The sequence below is a fragment of the Meles meles genome, chromosome 20 (genome assembly GCF_922984935.1).
Source record: "Meles meles chromosome 20, mMelMel3.1 paternal haplotype, whole genome shotgun sequence".
NCBI classification, from domain to species: Eukaryota; Metazoa; Chordata; class Mammalia; order Carnivora; family Mustelidae; genus Meles; species Meles meles.
Window position 1 is genome coordinate 10,808,926 of NC_060085.1, and position 26,181 is coordinate 10,835,106.

General features: G+C 39.4%; 1 pseudogene; it reads left to right on the forward strand.

The window, feature by feature from the left end:
* Nucleotides 1-24,895: 24,895 nt before the first annotated feature.
* Nucleotides 24,896-25,878, forward strand: LOC123932684 (annotated as a pseudogene).
* The last annotated feature ends 303 nt before the right edge of the window (nt 25,879-26,181 follow it).

Consider the following 26,181-nt stretch of genomic DNA (forward strand, 5'->3'; position numbering starts at 1 on the left):
CATTGGACATTCTTTCCTGCTTTGTCGAAGATTAGTTGACCATAGAGTTGAGGGTCTATTTCTGGGCTCTCTATTCTATTCCATTGATCTATGTGTCTGTTTTTGTGCCAGTACCATGCTGTCTTGATGATGACAGCTTTGTAATAGAGCTTGAAGTCCGGAATTGTGATGCCACCAAGTTTGACTTTCTTTTTCAATATTCCTTTGGCTATTCGAGGTCTTTTCTGGTTCCATATAAATTTTAGGATTATTTGTTCCATTTCTGTGAAAAAAATGGATGGTATTTTGATAGGTATTGCATTAAATGTGTAGATTGCTTTAGGTAGCATAGACATTTTCAAAATATTTATTCTTCCAATCCAGGAGCATGGAACATTTTTCCATTTCTTTGTATCTTTGTCAATTTCTTTCATAAGTACTTTATAGTTTTCTGCATATAGATTCTTCACCTCTTTTATGTTTATTCCTAGGTATCTTATGTTTGAGGGTGCAACTGTAAATGGGATTGACTCCTTAATTTCTCTTTCTTCTGTCTTGTTGTTGGTGTACAGAAATGCAACTGATTTCTGTGCATTGATTTTATATTCTGACACTTTATTGAATTCATGTACAAGTTCTAGCAGTTTTGGAATAGAGTCTTTTGGGTTTTCCACATATAGTATTATATCATCTGCAAAGAGTGAGAGTTTGACTTCTTCTTTGCCAATTTGGATGCCTTTAATTTCTTTCTGTTGTCTGATTGCTGAGGCTAGGACTTCTAGTACTATGTTGAATAGCAGTGGTGATAATGGACATCCCTGCCGTGTTCCTGACCTTAACGGAAAAGCTTTCAGTTTTTCTCCATTGAGAATGATATTTGCGGTGGGTTTTTCATAGATGGCTTTGATAAAATTGAGGTATGTGCCCTCTATCCCTACACTTTGAAGAGTTTTGATCAGGAAGGGATGCTGTACTTTGTCAAATGCTTTTTCGGCATCTATTGAGAGTATCATATGGTTCTTGTTCTTTCCTTTATTAATGTGTTCTATCACATTGGTTGATTTGCGGATGTTGAACCAACCCTGCAGCCCTGGAATAAATCCCACTTGATCGTGGTGAATAATCCTTTTAATGTACTGTGGAATCCTATTGGCTAGTACTTTGGTGAGAATTTTTGCATCTGTGTTCATCAAGGATATTGGTCTCTAGTTCTCCTTTTTGGTGGGATCCTTGTCTGGTTTTGGGATCAAGGTGATGCTGGCCTCATAAAATGAGTTTGGAAGTTTTCCTTCCATTTCTATTTTTTGGAACAGTTTCAGGGGTATAGGAATTAATTCTCTTTAAATGTTTGGTAGAATTCCCCTGGGAAGGTGTCTGGCCCTGGGCTTTTGTTTGTTTGGAGATTTTTTTAAATTTATTTATTTATTTTTATTTGCTTATTTACAACATAACAGTGTTCATTGTTTTGGCATCACACCCAGTGCTCCATGCAGTACGTGCCCTCCCTATTACCCACCACCTCGTTCCTCAACCTCCCACCCCCCCCCCCCGCCGCCGCCCCTTCATAACCCTCTGGTTGTTTTTCAGAGTCCATAGTCTCTTATGGTTCATCTCCCCTTCCAGTTTCCCTCAACTCCCTTCTCCTCTCCATCTCCCCATGTCCTCCATATTATTTGTTATGCTCCACAAATAAGTGAGACCATATGATACTTGACTCTCTCTGTTTGACTTATTTCGCTCAGCATAATTTCTTCCAGTCCTGTCCATGTTGCTACAAAAGTTGGGTATTCGTCCTTTCTGATGGAGGCATAATACTCCATTGTGTATATTGACCACATCTTCCTTATCCATTCATCCGTTGAAGGGCATCTTGGTTCTTTCCACAGTTTGGCGACCGTAGCCATTGCTGCAATAAACATTGGGGTACAGATGGCCCTTCTTTTCACTATATCTGTATCTTTGGGGTAAATACCCAGCAGTGCAATTGCAGGTCATAGGGAAGCTCTATTCTTAATTTCTTCAGGAATCTCCACACTGTTCTCCAAAGTGGCTGCACTAACTTGCATTCCCACCAACAGTGGAAGAGGGTTCCCCTTTCTCCACATCCTCTCCAGCACACGTTGTTTCCTGTCTTGCTAATTTTGGCCATTCTAACTGGTGTTAGGTGGTATCTCAATGTTGTTTTAATTTGAATCTCCCTGATGGCTAGTGATGATGAACATTTTTTCATGTGTCTGATAGCCATTTGTATGTCTTCGTTGGAGAAGTGTCTGTTCATATCTTCTGCCCATTTTTTGATATGATTATCTGTTTTGTGTGTGTTGAGTTTGAGAAGTTCTTTGTAGATCCTGGATATCAACCTTTTGTCTGTACTGTCATTTACAAATATCTTCTCCCATTCCGTGGGTTGCCTCTTTGTTTTGTTGACTGTTTCCTTTGCTGTGCAGAAGCTTTTGATCTTGGTGAAGTCCCAAAAGTTCATTTTTGCTTTTGTTTCCTTGGCCTTTGGAGACTTATCTTGAAAGAAGTTGCTGTGGCTGATATCGAAGAGGTTACTGCCTATGTTCTCCTCTAGGATTCTGATAGATTCTTGTCTCACATTGAGGTCTTTTATCCATTTCGAGTTTATCTTTGTGAATGGTGTAAGAGAATGGTCGCGTTTCATTCTTCTACATATCACTGTCCAGTTTTCCCAGCACCATTTATTGAAGTGACTGTCTTTTTTCCATTGAATATTTTTTCCTGTTTTGTCGAAGATTATTTGACCATAGAGTTGAGGGTCTATATCTGGGCTCTCTACTCTGTTCCACTGGTCTATGTGTCTGTTTTTATGCCAGTACCACGCTGTCTTGGTGATCACAGCTTTGTAGTCAAGCTTGAAATCGGGTAACGTGATGCCGCCAGTTTTGTTTTTGTTTTTCAACATTTCCTTAGCATTTCGGGGTCTCTTCTGGCTCCATACAAATTTTAGGATTATTTGCTCCAGCTCTTTGAAAAATATCGGTGGAATTTTGATCGGAATGGCATTAAAAGTATAGATTGCTCTAGGCAGTATAGACATTTTAACAATGTTTATTCTTCCAATCCAAGAGCATGGAACAGTCTTCCATCTTTTTGTGTCTTCTTCAATTTCTTTCATGAGTGTTCTGTAGTTCCTCGAGTACAGGTCCTTTACTTCTTTGGTTAGGTTTTTGGCCAGGTATCTTATGGTTCTTGGTGCTATAGTAAATGGAATCGATTCTCTAATTTCCCTTTCTGTATTTTCATTGTTAGTGTATAAGAAAGCCACTGATTTCTGTACATTGACTTTGTATCCTGCCACGTTACTGAATTGCTGTATGAGTTCTAATAGTTTGGGGGTGGAGTCTTTGGGGTTTTCCATATAAAGAATCATGTCATCTGCGAAGAGAGAGAGTTTGACTTCTTCCTTGCCAATTTGGATACCTTTTATTTCTCTTTGTTGTCTGATTGCCGTTGCTAGAACTTCTAATACTATGTTGAACAAGAGTGGTGAGAGTGGGCATCCTTGTCGTGTTCCTGATCTCAACGGGAAGGCTGCAAGCTTTTTCCCATTGAGGATGATATTTGCTGTGGGTCTTTCATAGATAGATTTTATGAAGTTCCGGAATGTTCCCTCTATCCCTGTACTTTGAAGCGTTTTAATCAGGAACGGATGCTGGATTTTGTCAAATGCTTTTTCTGCATCAATGTTTGGAGATTTTTGATGACTGTTTCAATCTCCTTACTGGTTATGGGCCTGTTCAGGTTTTGTATTTCTTCCTGTTTCAGTTGTGGTAGTTTATATGTCTCTAGGAATGCATCCATTTCTTCCAGATTGTCAAATTTGCTGGTGGAGAGTTGCTCATAATATGTTCTTATAATTGTCTGTATTTCTTTGGTGTTAGATGTGATCTCTCCTCTTTCATTCATGATTATATTTATTTGGGTCCTTTCTCTTTTCTTTTTGATAAGTCTGGCCAGGGGTTTATCAATCCTATTGATTCTTTCAAAGAACCAGCTCCTAGTTTCATTGATTTTTTCTATTGTTTTTTTTGGTTTCTATTTTGTTGATTTCTGCTCAGTTCTTTATGATTTCTCTTCTCCTGCTAGGTTTGGGGTTTCTTTCTTGTTCTTTCTCCAGCTCCTTTAATTGTAGTGTTAGGTTGTGTACTTGAGACCTTTCTTGTTTCTTGAGAAAGGCTTGTACCACTATATATTTTCCTCTCAGCACTGCCTTTACTGTGTCCCACAGATTTTGAACTGCTGTGTTTTCATCATCATTTGTTTCCATTATTTTTTTCAATTCTTCTTTAATATCCTGGTTGACCCACTCATTCTTTAGAAGGATGCTGTTTAGTCTCCATGTATTTGGGTTCTTTCCAGCTTTCCTCTTGTGATTGAGTTCTAGCTTCAGAGCGTTGTGGTCTGAAAATATGCAGGGAATGATCCTAATCTTTTGATACTGGTTGAGACCTGATTTGTGACCCAGGATGTGATCTATTCTGGAGAATGTTCTATGTGCACTAGATAAAAATGTATATTCTGTTGCTTTGGGATGAAAATTTCTAAATATATCTGTGATGTCCATCTGGTCCAGTGTGTCATTTAAGGTCTTTATTTCCTTGTTGTTCTTTTGCTTGGATGATCTGTCCATTTCAGTGAGGGGAGTGTTAAAGTCCCCTACTATTATTATATTATTATTGATGTGTTTCTTTGATTTTATTATTAATTGGTTTATATAGTTGGCTGCTCCCACATTAGGGGCATAGATATTTAAAATTGTTAGATCTTGTTGGACAGACCCTTCGAGTATGATATAGTGTCCTTCCTCATCTCTTATTATAGTCTTTTGCTTAAAATCTAATTGATCTGATATAAGGATTGAAACCCCAGCTTTCTTCTGATGCCCATTAGCATGGTAAATTGTTTTCCACCCCTCACTTTAAATCTGGAGTTGTCTTCGTATCTGAAATGAGTTTCTTGTAGGCAACATACTGATGGGTTTTGTTTTTTATCCATTATGATAACCTGTGTCTTTTGATTGGGGCATTTAGCCCATTAACATTCAGGCTAACTATTGAGAGATATGAATTTAGTGCCATTATTATCCTGTAAGGTGACTGTTATTGTATATTTTCTCTGTACCTTTCTGATCTACTACTATTAGGCTCTCTCTTTGCATAGAGCACCCCTTTCAATATTTCCTGTAGAGCTGGTTTAGTGGTTGCAAATTCTTTCAGGTTTTGTTGTCCTGGAAGCTTTTGATCTCTCCTTCTATTTTCAGTGATAGCCTAGCTGGATAGAGTATTCTTGGCTGCATGTTTTTCTCGTTGAGTGCTCTGAATATATCATGCCAGCTCTTTCTGGCCTGCCAGGTCTCTGTGGATAAGTCTGCCGCCAATCTAATATTTTTACCATTGTATGTTACAGATTTCTTTTCTCGGGCTACTTTCAGGATTTTCTCTTTGTCACTAAGACTTGTAAATTTTAGTATTAGGTGATGGTGTGTGGACCTATTCTTCTTGACTTTGAGGGGGTTCTCTGCACCTCCTGGATTTTGATGCTTGTTCCCTTTGCCATATTAGGAAAATTCTCTCCAATAATTCTCTCCAATAGACGTTCTGCTCCCCTCTCTGTTTCTTCTTCTTCTGGAATCCCAATTATTCTAATGTTGTTTCATCTTATGGTGTCACTTATCTCTCGAATTCTCCCTTCGTGGTCCAGTAGCTGTTTGTCCCACTTTTGCTCAGCTTCTTTATTCTCTGTCATTTGGTCTTCTATATCACTAATTCTTTCTTCTGCCTCATTTATCCTAGCAGTGAGAGCCTCCATTTTTGATTGCACCTCATTAATAGCTTTTTTGATTTCAACTTGGTTAGATTTTAGTTCTTTAATTTCTCCAGAAAGGGCTTTTATATCTCCAGGTAGGTTTTCTCTAATATCGTCCATGCCTTTTTCACACCTGGCTAGAACGTTCAGAATCATCATTCTGAACTCTTGATCTGACATATTACCAATGTCTGTGTAGATTAGGTCCCTAGCCTTCGGTACTGCCTCTTGTTCTTTTGTTTGTGGTGATATTTTCTGCCTTGTCATTTTGTCCAGATAAGAGGATATGAAGGATCAAATAAAATACTAAAAGGGTGGCTACGACCCCAGAAATATGCGCTGTAATTAAATCAGAAGAGACCCCAAATTGTGGGGTGGAGAAAGGGGATAAAAAGAGGTTCAGAAAAAAAAGAAAAAAATTTTAAAATAAGACAAATAAAGAAAAAATTAAAAAAGAAAAAATATATATATTTTAGATAAACTAGTCAAAAAACATTAAAAAAGAAGAAGGTAAAAGTTTTTAAAAATTTAGCAGAAGAAGAAAAAAGAAAAGGAAAAAATTGAAAAAAAAATTGAATTAACCGCAAGACTAAAGAATCATGGGAGAAAGCCATGAGTTCCGTGCTTTGCTTTCTCCTCCTCTGGAATACTGCTGCTGTCTTAGGTATTGAACCTGCTTTCCTTGATAGATGAACTTCGTCCTGGCTGCATATTTTGTTGATCTTCTGGGGGAGGGGCCTGTTGTAGTGACTTTCAAGTGTCTTTGCCTGAGGTGGAACTGCACCGCCCTTACTGGGGGCCGGACTAAGTAATCTGTTCGGGTTCACTTTTGGGAGTTTCTGTTCCCTGAACGCTTTCCGTAGAGTTCTGGAGGATGGGAATGAAAATGGCGGCCTCCTAGTCTCCGGCCTGGAGGGGAGCCCGGGTGCCCACTCCTCAGTGCGCCCGCAGAGGGCAGCACCTAATCACTCCTGTATCCCCAGTATCCAGCTGTGCTCCGAGCTCACCCAGCCCACGACCAGTTGAAGGTAACCCCGAGCTGAGAGTTCAATCCTAGGCTCTGTCTCTGTAGCCGGTTTCTCCGTTCTAACACCTGTGAGCTCTGTGACACTCTGAAACCCCTGATCCTTCTGTGACCCTGCGGGACCTGGGGCCACTCTCACCCCACATGGGCTTCACCCCGGTTTAGCCTCTGGAGCAATGTCCCTCAGTGGAACAGACTTTTAATAGTCCTGATTTTGTGCTCTGTTGCTCTGCCACTTGCCGGGAGCCAGCCCCTTGCCCTGCGGTCTATCTTCCCGTCATTTTAGATTCACTTCTCCGCCAGTCCTACCTTTCAGAAAGTGGTTGATTTTCTGTTTCTAGAATTGCTGTTCTTCTTCTCTTCGATCTCTCGTTGGATTTGTAGGTGTTTTCAATGTTTAGATAAGCTATCGAGTTGATCTCTTGCTACCTGATGTAGTCTCAGCCTGCTACTTCTCCGCCATCCTGACTCACACTACATCATTCTTATTGGGTATATCCACCAAGAAGATCTAACAATTGTAAATATTTGTGCCCCCAATATGAGAGCAGCCAACTTTATAAACATGCTGTTAATCAAAATAAAGAGTTAAATTGATGTGAATACATTAATAATATGGATCTGAACAAACCGCTCTCAGTAATAGACGGATCATACAAGCAGAAAATCAACAATGAAACAAGAGCTTTGAATAATACATTGGACCAGATAGACCTCATAGATATATAAAAAACATTCCAACCTAAAGCAACAGAATACTCATTCTTCTCGAGTGCACATGGAAATTTCTCTAGAAGAGACCACATACTGGGTCACAAATCAGGATTGAAAGATTCCAAAAGATTGAGATTATTCCCTGCATATTCTCAGACCACAATTCTTTGAAACTGGTACTAAACCACAAGAAAAGGTTTGGAAGGAGTTCAAACACTTGGAAGCTAAAGACCACCCTGCTTAAGAATGTTTGGATCAACCAGGAAATCAAAGAAGAATGTCAAATATTAGTGTAAGTTCTAATTGTTTAAGTTCTTCTTAACTCAACTTTTAAGAGATAAAGGGAGGTTAAAACTGGTTTATAAATAGGAGTAGTATTGATTAGGGACAAAGGATAAACTTGAAGCTTATATCTATATGTATATTAAAAAAGAAAAGAGAGGGGAGGAGTCAAGATGGCGGAGAAGTAGCAGGCTGAAACTATATCAGGTAGCAGGAGATCAGCTCGATAGCTTATCTAAACATTGCAAACACCTACAAATCCAATGGGAGATCAAAGAGAAGAAGAACAGCAATTCTAGAAACAGAAAATCAACCACTTTCTGAAAGGTAGGACTGGCGGAGAAGTGAATCTAAAACGACGGGAAGATAGACTGCGGGGGGAGGGGCCGGCTCCTGGCAAGCGACGGAGGAACGGAGCACAAAATCAGGACTTTGAAAAGTCTGTTCCACTGAGGGACATTGCTCCAGAGGTGAAGCCCACGTGGGGTCAGCGTGGCCCCAGGTCCCGCAGGGTCACAGAAGGATCGGGGGTGTCAGAGTGTCGCAGAACTCGCAGCTATTAGAACGGAGAAGCCGGCTGCAGAGACAGAGCTGAGGACTGAACTCTCAGCTCGGGGTTACCTTGAACTGGTCGCGGGCTGGGTGAGCTCGGAGCGCGGCTAGAGGCTGGGGATACGGGAGTGATTGGGTGCTTTCCTCTGGGGGCGCACTGAGGAGTGGGCACCCGGGCTCCCCTCCAGGCCAGAGACTAGGAGGCCGCCATTTTCATTCCCGTCCTCCGGAACTCTACGGAAAGCGTTCAGGGAACAGAAACTCCCAAAAGCGAACCCGAGCCGATTACTTAGTCCGGCCGCCGGTAAGGGCGGTGCAATCCCGCCTCGGGCAAAACACTTGAGAGTCACTACAACAGGCCCCTCCCCCAGAAGATCAACAAAATATCCAGCCAGGACGAAGTTCATCTATCAAGGAAAGTAGGTTCAACTCCTAAGAAAGCAGCACAATTCCAGAGGAGGAGAAAGCAAAGCACAGAACTCATGGCTTTCTCCCCATGATTCTTTAGTCTTGCGGCTACTTCAATTTTTTTTTTCTTTTTTCTTTTTTCAATTTTTTTTCTTTTTTCTTCTTCTGCTAAATTTTTTAAAACTTTTACCCTTTTCTTTTTTAACGTTTTTTGACTAGTTTATCTAAATATATATATTTTTTCTTTGTTTCATTTTTTAAATTTTTTTCTTTTTTTTTTCTGAACCTCTTTTTATCCCCTTTCTCCCCCCCACAATTTGGGGTCTCTTCTCATTTGGTTACAGCGCATTTTTCTGGGGTCTTTGCCACCCTTTTAGTATTTTATTTGATCCTTCATATCCTCTTATCTGGACAAAATGACAAGGCGGAAAAAATCACCACAAACAAAAGAACAAGAGACAGTACCAAAGGCTAGGGACTTAATCAACACAGATATTGGTAATATGTCAGATCAAGAGTTCAGAATGACGATTCTGAACATTCTAGCCGGGCTCGAAAAAGGCATGGAAGATATTAGAGAAACCTTCTCTGGAGATATAAAAGCCCTTTCTGGAGAAATTAAAGAACTAAAATCTAACCAAGTTGAAATCAAAAAAGCTATTAAAAATCAAAAATGGAGGCTGTCACTGCTAGGATCAATGAGGCAGAAGAAAGAATTAGTGATATAGAAGACCAAATGACAGAGAATAAAGAAGCTGAACAAAAGAGGGACAAACAGCTATTGGACCATGAGGGGAGAATTCGAGAGATAAGTGACACCATAAGACGAAACAACATTAGAATAATTGGGATTCCAAAAGAAGAAGAAACAGAGAAGGGAGCAGAAGGTCTATTGGAGAGAATTTCCCCAATATGGCAAAGGGAACAAGCATCAAAATCCAGGAGATGCAGAGAACCCCCCTCAAAGTCAACAAGAATAGGTCCACACCCCGTCACCTAATAGTAAAATTTACAAGTCTTAGTGACAAAGAGAAAATCCTGAAAGTAGCCCGAGAAAAGAAATCTGTAACATACAATGGTAAAAATATTAGATTGGCGGCAGACTTATCCACAGAGACCTGGCAGGCCAGAAAGAGCTGGCATGATATATTCAGAGCACTAAACGAGAAAAACATGCAGCCAAGAATACTCTATCCAGCTAGACTATCATTGAAAATAGAAGGAGAGATAAAAAGCTTCCAGGACAAACAAAAACTGAAAGAATTTGCAAACACCAAACCAGGTCTCCAGGAAATATTGAAAGGGGTCCTCTAAGCAAAGAGAGAGCCTAAAAGTAGATCAGAAAGGTACAGAGACAATATACAGTACCAGTCACCTTACAGACTAATAATGGCACTAAATTCATATCTCTCAATAGTTACCCTGAATGTTAATGGGCTAAATGCCCCAATCAAAAGACACAGGGTATCAGAATGGATAAAAAAACAAAACCCATCAGTATGTTGCCTACAAGAAACTCATTTTAGACGCGAAGACACCTCCAGATTTAAAGTGAGGGGGTGGAAAACAATTTACCATGCTAATGGGCTTCGGAAGAAAGCTGGGGTGGCAATCCTTATATCAGATCAATTAGATTTTAAGCAAAAGACTATAATAAGAGATGAGGAAGGACACTATATCCTACTCAAAGAGTCTGTCCAACAAGAAGATCTAACAATTTTAAATATCTATGCCCCTAACGTGGGAGCAGCCAACTATATCAACCAATTAATAACAAAATCAAAGAAACACATCAATAATAATACAATAATAGTAGGGGACTTTAACACTCCCCTCACTGAAATGGACAGATCATCCAAGCAAAAGATCAACAGGGAAATAAAGGCCTTAAATGACACACTGGACCAGATGGACATCACAGATATATTCAGAACATTTCATCCCAAAGCAACAGAATACACATTCTTCTCTAGTGCACATGGAACCTTCTCCAGAATAGATCACATCCTGGGTCACAAATCATGTCTCAACCAGTATCAAAAGATTGGGATCATTCCCTGCATATTTTCAGACCACAATGCTCTGAAGCTAGAACTCAATCACAAGAGGAAAGCTGGAAAGAACCCAAATACATGGAGACTAAACAGCATCCTTCTAAAGAATGAATGGGTCAACCAGGAAATTAAAGAAGAACTGAAAAAATTCATGGAAACAAATGATAATGAAAACACAACAGTTCAAAATCTATGGGACACAGCAAAGGCAGTCCTGAGAGGAAAATATATAGCGGTACAAGCCTTTCTCAAAAAACAAGAAAGGTCTCAAGTACACAACCTAACCCAACACGTAAAGGAGCTGGAGAAAGAACAAGAAAGAAACTCTAAACCCAGCAGGAGAAGAGAAATCATAAATATCAGAGCAGAAATCAATGAAATAGAAACCAAAAAAAAAAAAAAAATAGAAAAAAATCAATGAAACTAGGAGCTGGTTCTTTGAAAGAATCAATAAGAGTGATAAACGCCTGGCCAGACTTATCAAAAAGAAAAGAGAAAGGACCCAAATAAATATAATCATGAATGAAAGAGGAGAGATCACAACTAACACCAAAGTAATACAGACAATTATAAGAACATACTATGAGCAACTCTACGCCAACAAATTGGACAATCTGGAAGAAATGGATGCATTCCTAGAGACGTATAAACTACCACAACTGAACCAGGAAGAAATAGAAAACCTGAACAGGCCCATAACCAGTAAGGAGATTGAAACAGTCATCAAAAATCTCCAAACAAACAAAAGCCCAGGGCCAGGCGGCTTCCCAGGGGAATTCTACCAAACATTTAAAGAAGAATCAATTCCTATTCTCTTGAAACTGTTCCAAAAAATAGAAATGGAAGGAAAACTTCCAAACTCATTCTATGAGGCCAACATCACCTTGATCCCAAAACCAGACAAGGATCCCACCAAAAAAGAGAACTACAGACCAATATCCTTGATGAACACAGACGCAAAAATTCTCGCCAAAATACTAGCCAATAGGATTCCACAGTACATTAAAAGGATTATTCACCACGATCAAGTGGGATTTATTCCAGGGCTGCAGGGTTGGTTCAACATCTGCAAATCAATCAATGTGATAGAACACATTAATAAAAGAAAGAACAAGAACCATATGATACTCTCCACAGATGCTGAAAAAGCATTTGACAAAGTACAGCATCCCTTCCTGATCAAAACTCTTCAAAGTGTAGGGATAGAGGGCACATACCTCAATATTATCAAAGCCATCTATGAAAAACCCACTGCAAATATCAATCTCAATGGAGAAAAACTGAAAGCTTTTCCGCTAAGGTCAGGAACACGGCAGGGATGTCCATTATCACCACTGCTATTCAACATAGTACTAGAAGTCCTAGCCTCAGCAATCAGACAACAAAAAGAAATTAAAGGCATCCAAATTGGTAAAGAAGAAGTCAAACTATCACTCTTCGCAGATGATGTGATACTATATGTGGAGAACCCTAAAGACTCCACTCCAAAACTGCTAGAACTTGTACAGGAATTCAGTAAAATGTCAGGATATAAAATCAATGCACAGAAATCAGTTGCATTTCTGTACACCAACAACAAGACAGAAGAAAGAGAAATTAAGGAGTCAATCCCATTTACAATTGCACCCAAAAATATAAGATACCTAGGAATAAACCTAACCAAAGAGGCTAAGAATCTATACACAGAAAATTATAAAGTACTTATGAAAGAAATTGAGGAAGACACAAAGAAATGGGAAAATGTTCCATGCTCCTGGATTGGAAGAATAAATATTGTGAAAATGTCCGTGCTACCTAAAGCAATCTACACATTTAATGCAATCCCTATCAAAATACCATCCATTTTTTTCAAAGAAATGGAACAAATAATCCTCAAATTTATATGGAACCAGAAAAGACCTCGAATAGCCAAAGGAATATTGAAAAAGAAAGCCAAAGTTGGTGGCATCACAATTCCGGACTTCAAGCTCTATTACAAAGCTGTCATCATCAAGACAGCATGGTACTGGCACAAAAACAGACACATAGATCAATGGAAGAGAATAGAGAGCCCAGAAATCGACCCTCAACTCTATGGTCAACTAATCTTCGACAAAGCAGGAAAGAATGTCCAATGGAAAAAAGACAGCCTCTTCAATAAATGGTGCTGGGAAAATTGGACAGCCACATGCAGAAAAATGAAATTGGACCACTTCCTTACACCACACACGAAAATAGACTCCAAATGCATGAAGGACCTCAATGTGAGAAAGGAATCCATCAAAATCCTTGAGGAGAATCCAGGCAGCTACCTCTTCGACCTCAGCCATAGCAACATCTTCCTAGGAACAACGGCAAAGGCAAGGGAAGCAAGGGCAAAAATGAACTATTGGGATTTCATCAAGATCAAAAGGTTTTGCACAGCAAAGGAAACAGTTAACAAAACCAAAAGACAACCCACAGAATGGGAGAAGATATTTGCAAATGACATATCAGATAAAGGGCTAGTATCCAAAATCTATAAGGAACTTAGCAAACTCAACACCCAAAGAACAAACAATCCAATCAAGAAATGGGCAGAGGACATGAACAGATATTTCTGCAAAGAAGACATTCAGATGGCCAACAGGCACATGAAAAAGTGCTCCACGTCACTCGGCATCAGGGAAATACAAATCAAAACCACAATGAGATATCACCTCACACCAGTCAGAATGGCTAAAATTAACAAGTCAGGAAATGACAGATGCTGGCGAGGATGTGGAGAAAGTGGAAACCTCCTCCACTGTTGGTGGGAATACAAGCTGGTGCAACCACTCTGGGAAACAGCATGGAGGTTCCTCAAAATGTTGAAAATAGCACTACCCTATGAGCCAGCAATTGCACTACTGGGTATTTACCCTAAAGATACAAACATAGTGATCCGAAGGGGCACGTGTACCCGAATGTTTATAGCAGCAATGTCTACAATAGCCAGACTATGGAAAGAACCTAGATGTCCATCAAGAGATGAATGGATAAAGAAGAAGTGGTATATATACACAATGGAATACTATGCAGCCATCAAAAGAAATGAAATCTTGCCATTTGCGACGACTTGGATGGAACTAGAGGGTATCATGCTTAGTGAAATAAGTCAATCGGAGAAAGACAACTATCATATGATCTCCCTGATATGAGGACATGGAGAAGCAACATGGGGGGTTAGGGGGATAGGAGAAGAATAAATGAAACAAGATGGGATTGGGAGGGAGACAAACCATAAATGACTCTTAATCTCACAAAACAAACTGGGGGTTGCTGGGGGGAGGTGGGATTGGAAGAGGGGGAGGGGGCTATGGACATTGGGGAGGGGAGGCGAACCATAAGTGACTATGGACTTTGAAAAACAACCTGAGGGTTTTGAAGGGTCAGGGGTGGGAGTTTGGGGGAACAGGTGGTGGGTAATAGGGAGGGCACGTTTTGCATGGAGCACTGGGTGTTGTGCAGAAACAATGAATACTGTTATGCTGAAAAAAATAAATAAAATGGGAAAAAATGTAAAAAAAAAGAAAAGAAAACGGAAAACAGGTATATGCATGAAAAATTTCAAGTTAAAAGGTTATTACGGAGATGAAATGGAAACACCCTGGAAAAGTATAAACTCCCAAAATTGAACCAGGAAAAATTGACAACCTGAATAAACGGGTATCTAGTAACGAGATTGAAGCAGTGATCAAAAACCTCTCAAAAAACAAGAGCCCAGGACCTGACGGATTCCCTGGGGAATTCTACCAAACTTTCAAAGAAGAAATAACACCTATTCACGTGAAGCTCTTTCAAAAAATTGAAGCAGAAGGAAAACTTCCAGACTCTTTTATGAAGCCAGCATTTCCCTGGTCCCCAAACCAGGCAAAGACCCTACCAAAAAGGAGAATTTCAGACCAATATCACTGATGAATATGGATGCTAAGATTCTCAACAAGATCCTAGAAAACAGGATCCAGCAGCACATTAAAAAGATTATCCCCCACGACCAGGTAGGATTCATCCCTGGGTTACAAGTTTGGTTCAACATTCGCAAATCAATCAATGTGATAGAACAAATCAGAAGAGAAGAGAGAAGAACCACATGGTCCTCTCAATTGATGCAGAAAAAGCATTTGACAAAATCCAGCATCCGTTCCTGATTAAAACGCTTCAAAGTACAGGGATAGAGGGAACATTCCTGAACTTCATAAAATCTATCTATGAAAGACCCACAGCAAATATCATCCTCAATGGGAAAAAGCTTGCAGCCTTCCCGTTGAGATCAGGAACACGACAAGGATGCACACTCTCACCATTCTTGTTCAACATAGTATTAGAAGTCCTAGCATTGGCAATCAGACAACAAAGAGAAATAAAAGGTATCCAAATTGGCAAGGAAGAAGTCAAACTCTCTCTCTTCACAGATGACATGATTTTTATACGGAAAACCCCAAAGATTCCACCCCCAAACTACTAGAACTCATAGAGCAATTCAGTAACGTGGCAGGATACAAAGTCAATGTACAGAAATCAGTGGCTTTCTTATACACTAACAATGAAAATACAGAAAGGGAAATTAGAGAATCGATTCCATTTACTATAGCACCAAGAACCATAAGATACCTGGGAATAAACCTAACCAAAGAGGTTAAGGATCTGTATTCGAGGAACTATAGAACACTCATGAAAAATATTGAAGAAGACATGAAAAGATGGAAGACCATTCCATGCTCTTGATTCAGAAGAATACACATTGTTAAAATGTCTATACTGCCTAGAGCAATCTATGCTTTTAATGCCATTCCAATCAAAATTCCACCGATATTTTTCAAAGAGCTGGAGCAAATAATCCTAAAATTTGTATGGAATCAGAAGAGACCCCGAATTGCTAAGGAAATGTTGAAAAACAAAAATAAAACCGTCGGCTTCATGTTACCTGATTTCAAGCTTTATTATAAAGCTGTGATCACCAACACAATATGGTACTGGCATAAAAACAGACACATAGACCAGCAGAACAGAGTAGAGAGCCCAGATGTGGACCCTCAACTCTATGGTGACATAATCTTTGACAAAACAGGAAAAAATATACAGTGGAAAAAAGACAGTCTCTTCAATAAATGGTGCTGGGAAAACTGACAGCGATATGTAGAAGAATGAAACTCGACCATTCTCTTACACCGTTCACAAAGATAAAATCGAAATGGATAAAAGACCTCAGTGTGAGACAGGAATCCATCAGAATCCTAGAGGATGACATAGGCAGTAACCTCTTCGATATCAGCCACAGCAACTTCCTTCAAGATATGCCTCCAAAGTCAATGGAAACAAAATCAAAAATTAACTTTTGGGACTTCATCAAGATCAAAAGCTTCTGCACAGCAAAGGAACAGTCAACAAAACAAAAAGCAACCCACGGAATGGGAGAAGATATTTGCAAATGACAGTACAGACAAAAGGTTGATATCCACGATCTATAAAGAACTCCTCAAACTCAACACACACAAAACAGATAATCATATCAAAAAAATGGGCAGAAAATAAGAACAGACACTTCTCCAATGAAGACATACAAATGGCTATCAGACACATGAAAAAATGTTTTTCATCACTAGCCGGGAGATTCAAATTAAAACCACATTGAGATATCACCTGACACCAGTTAGAATGGCCAAAATTAGCAAGACAGGAAACAACGTGTGTTGGAGAGGATATGGAGAAAGGGGAACCCTCTTACATGGTTGGGGGAATGCAAGTTGGTGCAACACCTTTGGAGAACAGTGTGGAGATTCCTGAAGAAATTAAGAATAGAGCTTCCCTATGACCCTGCAATTGCACTGCTGGGTATTTACCCCAAAGATACAGATGTAGTGAAACGAAGGGCCAACTGTACCCCAATGTTTATAGTAGCAATGGCCACGGTCGCCAAACTGTGGAAAGAACCAAGATGCCCTTCAATGGATGAATGGATTAGTAAGATTTGGTCCATATACACGATGGAGTATTATGCCTCCATCAGAAAGGATGAATACCCAACGTTTGTATCAACATTGGCAGGACTGGAAGAAATGATCCTGAGTGAAATAAGTCAAGAAGAGAGAGTCAATTATCATATGGTTTCACTTATTTTTGGAGCATAAGAAATAACACAGAGGACATGGAGAGATGGAGAAGAGAAGGGAGTTGAGGGAAATTGGAGTGGGAGATAAATCATGAGAGTCTATGGTCTCTGAAAAACAATCTGAAGGTTTTGAAGGGGTCGGGGGGTGGGATATTGGGTGAGCCTGGTGGTGGGTATTATGGAGGGCACGTATTGCATGGAGCACTGGGTGTGGTGCAAAAATAATGAATAATGTTATGCTGAAAAATTTTAAAAAATGGTTATTATGGAATATCTTATATTAAATCACTATTTGTAATCTTATGAAGGTTAAAAAAACAAGAATTGTGAGAACGAATTAAAAATATTTTATCTATTAATTATGGAAGTTTTAGGGCAATACTGTCATATTAATATTTGTTTTCCTCTGATGTTGGGGTTTTACATTTTTGGGGGACCCTTTGGTGGTTGTCCTCTTGTTCTTTTGGCTTGCCTTCTGTGGAAAGGGCCTGCACATTGTTTTTCAGTCAGTGCTGCTTGGATTGAGTCATCCTTACACCTTTCAAGGGGCTGGGCTCTGTGGAAACCAGTTTTTCAGGCTTTTGTTCTCTGGGGGTTTTCATTCCTTGATGGCTTTTTTTGCAGCTTTTTGGAGATTTGGTGGAATGCAAACTGCACCCGACCTCTACCTCAGAGAGAAGCCTCAATCTGCTCCCCTCTGGGTAGTCCAGAGCACAGAGACTCTCCCTCTGCAAACTCACAATGCAACCTCCCAGAGGCGGTACATACCCCCAGCCACTGTCTCAGGGGTCCCCTGAGGCACCCACTTGTCTCTGAACCCCCATGCTACTAAAACCATGAGTGATATTGCTCCAGGGAGCCCACTTCTGGTGGTTGCCTTTGCCAGTACTGATATCTGGGGTCCAGGCCCATGCAGATATGCTCAGACCCCACTGTTATGCAGGTCACAGAAGGCTGCCACTGCCAAGGCACATCTCTTATGACCAGAGATCACACTGTGTTCTCCCAGGTGCGGGCTGAGAGCATCCAGACCCTCCCCACTGGTGGCAGAGGCCCACAGTCCTAGAGAATGCCAGCTGGTGCCTGTACCAAGCTGTCTCAGGCACGGGTGCATAGTGAGGTCAGGCCCTGGTCAGGCAGTGTGCACAGAGCACAAAAAGGGTGTTGTTCTAGAGAGCGCCCATCAGACTCCCTTATGAGGGGTGGTAGTGCAGCCAGCCAAGTGGTGGTACAAGCATCTGAAAGCCAGGGGCTCAGAAACCATGGATTGGAGGTCATTCCACACTCTGGCACATGTGGTTGCTGCTGGTGGCTGCCCTGGGTCCATAGGCCTAGGCCCATGCCCATGACCGCCCAGTTCCACCAGTTGCCCCTTAAGATCTTTTGCACTTTTTGAGCCCTTTTAACCAGACTCCAGGTTAATATTGGTCCCCTACCACAGGGTACTTTTGTAGTGGGGTATTGCTTTCCAATGGGTCACTTCTGTTGGCTCCCTCCCTCTTCTACTTATCCTCCAATATCAGTCTGATCATTCCCACTCTGCTTTACCTCTCCACTAATGTCTGCCCCATAGAGATCCAGAAGTGTATAATCTTACATCTTAGGCTGATTTCATGGATGTTCAGAGTGTTCTGGTAGTCCCTCACTTTAGGGGAACAGTTGAAACAGGGTTTCCTACTTCTCTGCCATCTTGCCTCTCCTCCTTTTTTTTCTTTAAAGATTTTAAAATTAAAGTAAAATTAACCTACAGTGCTTTATTAATTTCAGGGTACAATATAATGATTCAACAATTCTACACATTTCCTAGTACTTATTAAGTACACTCTTTTTAAAGTTGTTACTTAAATTCCATTTAGTTAACATACAGCATAATAGTAGTTTCAGGTGTACAATTTAGTGATTCAATACTTCCATACATCATCCTGTGATCATAGGGCAACTATACTCCTCAATTCCAACGATCTCTTTCACCCAACTCTTAACCATTTATTTTTATTTTTATTTACTTTATTAAGTAGGCTCCATGGCCAGTGAGGAGTCCAATATGGGGCTTGAACTCAAGACACTGAGATTGAGACCTGAGCTGAGATTTCGAGTCAGAGGCTGGACCAACTGAGCCAGCCACCCAGGTGTCCCTTAACCATTTTTAAGTGCATAGTTCAGGGGAATGAATTACATTCACATTGTTGTGCAGCTGATACCACCATCAATCCCTAGAACTCTTTTCATCTTGTGAACCTGAAGCTCTATACCTATATATTTTTTTAATTATTAAAGTATTTTATAAATTTAGACAAAACAATAGCTCTTAATTTATCTTAAAGCATTGAACTCTTAACTGATTGGGCAAAAGTGACATGGGGGCCAAGGACTGTAGTTCTCATGGGTTTATGTCAAAGGAATACATTTCTTCACCTTGTTGAAGGGCAGAATAGCAATCTACTGGAGATATCAGTGCTGTGTCCCACCATGAATCAATATTAGGGAAACCCAAGGAGCCTAGTAAAGAAAAATTCTTCACTCTTAACTTTGGGGAAATCTTTAACTCAGGGTTGTGATAAGGTGCTAGGAGTTTAGCTCTGTGGGATGCAGGTGAGTTCAGGGAAGAGTAATAACTGGATTCACCTAAGTCATAAGCTGATTTCTTGGGAACAGGTAACTACAGGAAAAAAGTGCTTCTCTCCAAAGCAATGTCCCATGGGGATGATGTGCCCAGGCGTTGGAGTAACAGGAGGGAATTATGCTTAAGGGCAGGTAGGGAGCTGTAAATATCTCCTGCTGTTGTCCCTCATCAGGCGCAACCTTGGACTGATTGGGACAGTTATTTCTTCTGGAGTCCTAAGTCTGGGTAGGAGACTCCTGCTGTACTGTTTGAGAACAGGGCTTAAATATCCAGCATTGAGGGAATAATTCAGACTTTTGCACAGAGACCCCAATACAGGTGAGTCGAATATCCAGCAGATACTGCAGGAAAGGGCCAGAGAGAGTAGAAGGGTGAAGACATTTACTTGAAGCCACCTGAGAGCCAACCCAGCCCTGCCCAGAAATGGGACATCAGTATGGTTTTTGGCTTGCTTGAATAATTAATGAATATATTTATTTGTGATCTTAAAAAGAAAACATTGAAATCAGCCATGAAGAGGAGGTTGTTGAGAATTAACTAGTGGTGAGGGAAGAATGTTGATGAGTGCATAAAGTGGTCCCAATAAGAGTAGAACACAAGTCCAAGAATCTTTGTAATTAAGGGTAATAGAGATATAGTGATTATCTGTGAGGGATATGCAATCAAGTGAGAGCATTCCTTTTATTCTCTTAAGCCAGGGAAAATTTGAATGTGTTCCCATATTGATGAGAAAGATCCAGACGAATGGATCATGAGACACACATTTCACAGTGTCCTTTTTCATGCTTCGCATTCTAAGCAATTTAAAAAATGTAATAAGTGAAGGGGAATATAAAAAAAAAAACTTCACATTGCAATTATTTTCTTACTGGTGAGGATATTTGCGGTTTCCTCAGATGTTTGCTTTTGTATTACAAATTGTCTGTGCCAGTTCTGTGCTTTTGTTTGGTGGGTTTGGAGTGTTTATATTCTTGTGTGTTTTTTTAAGATTTTTAAAATTTATTTATTTGACAGAGAGAGACCACAAGTAGACAGAGAGGGAGGCAGAGAGAGAGAGAGGGAAGCAGGCTTGCCGCCGAGCAGAGAGCCCAATGCGGGACTTGATCCCAGGACCCTGAGATCATGACCTGAGCCGAAGGCAGCGGCTTAACCCACTGAGCCACCCAGGCGCCCCTATATTCTTGTTTTTTATTCCATTTTTCTACACATAAGAATTAGAGTTTTCCTATCAGCTTTGTTACTTGAACTTCAGTTTCTTTACATATGTGTAAATGTATTCAAGAGTAGTAGTAAAGTTAATATATTGTGTGCTCAAACCTAACATTTGGCCATATTATCTTCCCCCTCTTCCATATGTAAGTGTAGAAAGTTTTTCTGCATCGTTTGAATTAATAATACATATTCCAACAACATATCTTCACATTTCTGTTATTCCCTATTCTACCTTTTGGCCCTTTGTGATTAGATCTATTTCTCAAACTAACCTCACCTGAAGCCATCATTTTTTTAATCATTTAACTAACATTAACCTTTTTCCCTAAATAAATATGAGTTAATACATATCTATAGGAGATGAGAGCATCAGTTTAGGAAATGCTTCATGCCCACTTTTTTGGTTATGTTATTTTATTTCTATGTTTTTATGTTTTTTAAAAACTAACCTGCATGCCCAATGTGGGGGTTAAACTCACAAGCCAAAGAATAGGAACTGTACTCTCTACTAACTAAGCCAGGCATGTGCCCTTGTTTCCAAGTCTTTAGCACCTTAATCTTGAATTAGTGACCCATGTTGATGTCTTTACATTAATACTATTTTATGCTTATCTAGAAAATTAGTTTTAGATTGTCATTTTGTTTCAGACTGTTGTTTGAGATAGCTCCATGTCTAACCTATTCTCACTCCTACTGTTATCCTTTGCTCCATAAGCTCTTGCTTGTTTTAAAAACTCTGTTTCTAGGGATGCTTGGGTAGCTCAGTCAGTTGAGTGTCTGACTCTTGGTTTAAGCTCAGGTCATGATCTCTGGGTCATGAGATGGAGCCCTGAGTCAGATTCTGGGCTGATTATGGAGCCTGCTTGAGTTTCTCTCTGCCTCTCCCCCTGTCCCTCATCCACTTAGCTTCTTTGCTCTCTCTTTTCCTCAAAAAATAGTATGTTTCTATATTATGCACATAAAATATTCATACATATTTTTATTTTTATTTTTTTTCATATTTTATTTATTTATTTGACAGACAGAGATCACAAGTAGGCAGAGAGGCAGGCAGGGGTGGGGGAGCAGGCTCCCTGCTGATCAGAGAGCATTATGGGTGGCTCTATCCCAGGACCCTAGGATCATGACCTGAGCTGAAGGCAGAAGCTTAACCCACTGAGCCATCTAGGTGTCCTCATACATATTTTTCTTAAATATTTTATTTATTTATTTGATAGAGACAGAGAGTGTGCAAGAGAGCATATGCAGAGAGAAGGGTCAGAGGGAGAGGGAGAAGCAGTTTCCCTGCTCAAGAACCTGATGCTGGATTGGATCCCAGGACCTTGACCCTAGAATTTGAGCCAGAGGTAGATGTTTAAGAAACTGACCCACCCAGGTACCCTAATTCATACACTTTATACAAATTCGTGAATGGAATCTTATGGACATTGTAAATGGTTTTTAACTATGGTGCACTCTTTTTTTTTTTTTTAATAGCTTATCTCCCCCAGTAGTACCTTACGGACTTGCCTCCATCAACCAGTATAATATTAATTCATTATTTCAGTGATTGCATAGTATTTCAAGGTGTGGCTGTGTCATCTACACTTTTGAGGATTTTTTAATATTTTTTATCATTAAATTGCTATTATATCAATTATAAAAAAATATTTTGAGATTGAGTTAAAATGCTTGTTCTCCACTGGGGGCAATTTTGTCCTCCAGGAACACTGAGTGATGCCCAGAAGCATTTTAGGCTATCAGATTGGAGAGGTGTCACTATAGGCCAAGGATGTTCTAGACATCCTACAATGTCCAGGACAAATTGCATCACAGAGAATGATCTGAGCCAGAATGTCAGTAGTGTTGAGATTGAGAAACCCTGAGTTTAGTAATGCATGCCTGTATTCTTATTACTTAGAGCTGTTTTCATATTATTTCCCCCAAATGTTATAGTGCATCATATTTCTTCTATGAAAAATGTAACACTTTGCTACCTGTTTAAAAGTTCCAATCCCAAATGATGTGACAGCTCTTTAAGTCTTTTGACAGACTGATGGGAATGGAAAGAATTTCTTCTTGTTTTCATAAACAATTAGTGAGTTTGAACAAATTCATACATTTGGTTACCACTTTGATTTGCTCGTTATTGTTATGTGCTCATATATTATATGCCTATTTTCTACAGTTGTCGCATTTCAAATAATTTTACAGATTACTGTTTCTCTATTGAATTCTCTATTAAATTCTACTGTTTCTCTATTGAATGTGCATATTTCATATAATGGAAACATTTTGGGCATAAAATGTTTTAAATTCTATTAGTTAATGTATAATTTCTTCCTTCTCAGTTTCTTGCCATCATTAAGATGATTATCTCTGTAGATTTTGTGTATACACACACACACACACACACACACACACACACACACACTTATTTATTTATTTAGGGGATCTTTGGTCATTTTAAGGACTTCAGGGGGAGTTTTTGTATTTTTTTAAATCTATTTTCAATTTCTGTATAAAGACATTTGGTATTATATTAATTTCAGGTGTATGATACAGTATTCAATAAATCTTAAACTTTATCAGTGTCCATAGTGATAAGTGTATTTTAATCCCCTTCATCTATTTCACCCATCACCCCATTCACCTCCCCTCTGGCAGCCACCAGTTTATTCTCTATTTTGAAGAGTCTGATGTTTTGTTCATCTCTTTTTTCTTTGTTCATTTGTTTTGTTTCTTAAATTCCAAATATAAGTAAAATCATGTATTTGTCTGTCTCTGACTGATTTCCTTTACTTAGCATTACACCCTCTACATTTATCCATGAATTTACAAATAGTAAGATCTCACTTGTAGCAATTGATACACTTTATCTACCCTCCAACCTACACTCTGGCAAATACCAGTTTGTTCTCTGTATTTAAGTTTCTGTTTGTTCACTTGTTCTGTATTTAGGTTATGCATATAAGTGAGGTCATATGATATTTTCTTTATATGACTTATTTTACTTAGTATATCACCCTCTAGATCCACCCATGTTGTTGCAAATGTCTAGACCTCATTCGTTGTTATGATTGAATAATATTCCATTGTGTGTATGTATACCTATATCTATCTATATCTGTATACCGCATCTTCTTTTCCATTCATCTATCAGCAGAAACCAGGTCTGCTTCAATATATTGGCTATTGTAATCAATGCTACAAAAGAAATAGGTGCATATTTAATTTTGAATTAGTGTGTTTGTCTTCACTGGGTAAATACCCAGTAGAAGAATTTCTTGATCATGTTGTATTGCTCCTTTTAATTCTTTGAGGAACCTCCATACTGTTTCCACAGTGGCTATACTATTTTGCATTCCCATCAACAATGCATGAGAGTTCCCTTTTCTCCACATCCTTACCAATACTTATTATGTCTTATCTTTTTTATACTAGCCATTCTGACCAGTGTGAGGTGATAGTCTTATTCATTTGGATGTCACATAAAAGGAATTATTTTATTTCCTTCTCAGTTTTTTACTGTTGGTATGTAGAAATGCAACTGATTTTTTGAGTTGGCTTTGTACCCAGTTACTTGGCTGAATTAATTTTTTATCATTTCCATCCATGTTCTTGTGGCATCTTTAGGATTTTCCACCTATAAGAGAACACTATCTGCATACATAAATTTATTCTTCCTTTCCAGTTTGGATGCAATTTCTTTATATTTATTCTTTCTTTTTAATGTTATTTTGTTGCCATACAGCACTTCATTAGTTGTTGATGTAGCGTTTCATGATTCATTGTTTCCATATAACACTCAGTGTTCATTGCAATACATGCCCTCCTTAGTACCCATCACCAAACTAACCCATACTGTTGCTCTGGCTAGAACTTCCAGTGTTATGTTGAGTAGAAGTTGTGAAATTAGGCATCCATACCTTGTTCCTGATCAAAGAAGAAAATGTTCACTGTATCCCCATGGAGTATCATGCTTGGGGTGGATTATTCATAAATAGCTTTATATTGAGATAGTTTCCTTCTATTCCTAGTTTTTAGTGTTTTATTGTGTTCCATACACAATTATAAACATTAGTTTCTTGATGCAGAATATAAACATTAATGTATCTCCCAGGATAGTGATGCATGATTATGTTATGTTGTTTTCTCTTATTTTGCTAGTCATGTTAACTACATGGAACTAGAGAATGATACACGAATTTCAGAATTTCTTCTTCTGGGATTTTTGGAAGAACCAGAATTACAACCCTTCATCTTTGGGTTGTTTCTGTCCATGTACCTGGTCACCATACTTGGGAATCTGCTCATCATCCTGGCCATCAAGTCAGACTCCCACCTCCACATCCCCATGTATTTCTTCCTTGCCAACCTGTCCTTTGTAGACGTCTGTTTCACCTCCACCACCATCCCCAAGATGCTGGTAAACATACAAACACAGAGAAAAGCCATAACTTATGAAAGCTGCATCATGCAGATGTACTTTTTCATACTTTTTGCAGGCTTGGACAACTTCCTCTTGACTGTAATGGCTTATGATCGCTTTGTGGCCATCTGTCACCCCCTGCACTACACTGCCACCATGAACCCTCGACTCTGTTCACTACTGCTTCTGGTGTCCTGGATCATGAGCGCCCTGCATTCTTTGTTACAAACCTTAATGGTGCTGCAGCTGTCCTTCTGTACAGTCTTGGAAATCCCTCACTTTTTCTGTGAACTGCGTCAAATGATCCAACTTGCGTGTTCTGATACCTTTTTTAATAACATGGTGATGTACTTTGCAGCATTGCTTCTGGGTGGTGCTCCCCTGGCTGGGATCATTTACTCTTATGCAAAGATAGTTTCCTCTATATGTAGAATTTCATCAGTTCAGGGCAAATATAAAGCATTTTCCACATGTGCATCACACCTCTCAGTTGTCTTCTTATTTTATTGTACAAGTTTAGGAGTGTACCTTAGCTCTGCTGCTACCCAGAGCTCCCACTCAGGTGTGGTAGCCTCAGTGATGTACACTGTGGTCACACCCATGCTGAACCCCTTCATCTATAGCCTGAGGAACAAAGACATAAAGGAGGCTATTAATGTATTTTTCAGAGGGAAGCCATAAAGCCCATTTTCCACATATACCTGTAATTGAAGAATTAATGCCTAATAGCCAGAAATTGTGATTCTTTAATCAGATCATGAAAGGACAATTTAAGTCTTCTATTTATATCTTGGAGTTTCAATTTGTCTAAAATTCATCTTTATAGATTTAAATAGGTCCCTTTGTTGAACTTTCTGTTCCTTCTAATACTCAAAATTTTTCCTTTTGTCTTCTTAGCTTCCAAAGTTAGTCCCAACCTTGAATCAGAAACATTTTGGAGATTCCCATTTGCCTCATATAGTGATGAACTGTACTAGTTTTATG